Source organism: Alligator sinensis, unplaced genomic scaffold (genome assembly GCF_000455745.1).
Source record: "Alligator sinensis unplaced genomic scaffold, ASM45574v1 scaffold38_2, whole genome shotgun sequence".
Taxonomy (NCBI): domain Eukaryota; kingdom Metazoa; phylum Chordata; order Crocodylia; family Alligatoridae; genus Alligator; species Alligator sinensis.
In genome coordinates this window covers 920,574-921,027 of record NW_005842350.1, presented here as the reverse complement: position 1 = coordinate 921,027, position 454 = coordinate 920,574, and positions in this window count along the sequence as shown.

Sequence of the window (454 nt, the reverse complement as noted above, 5' to 3'; positions counted from 1 at the left end):
CTCACTTAGATTAATTAATCTATTTATTCAACAGATCAAATTGATGCCAGTAGTTTAGTTAACATTATGGAAAGATAGGTGATATTTGAGCATATGGTCTGCAGTTAAAATAAGCTTTTCTGTTGTATGATTGGAATTTCTCTCTTGTTCTTTAGTTTAACAAAACACAAGCAGCAGCTTTAATGGTATTAAAGAAAAGGTTATACATTTTGTTTTGCACAATAGATAATCCCATTTCTTTGAACAAACTCCAGTCCCTGAGTTATGCACTTGTAAAAATGGAGGACATCTTCTATTTCCTCCCAGCAATGTCTTCCATACTTCTCTTGCAGTGAGTTTCATCTTGCATCCAGAGCTCTTATTATTACTCCCATTACTTTCACTGTGGACTGATCTGGAATGGTTCCCTCCCACTATTCACTGATTCAGGATTAGCCTGTAGTAATTTCAGCAG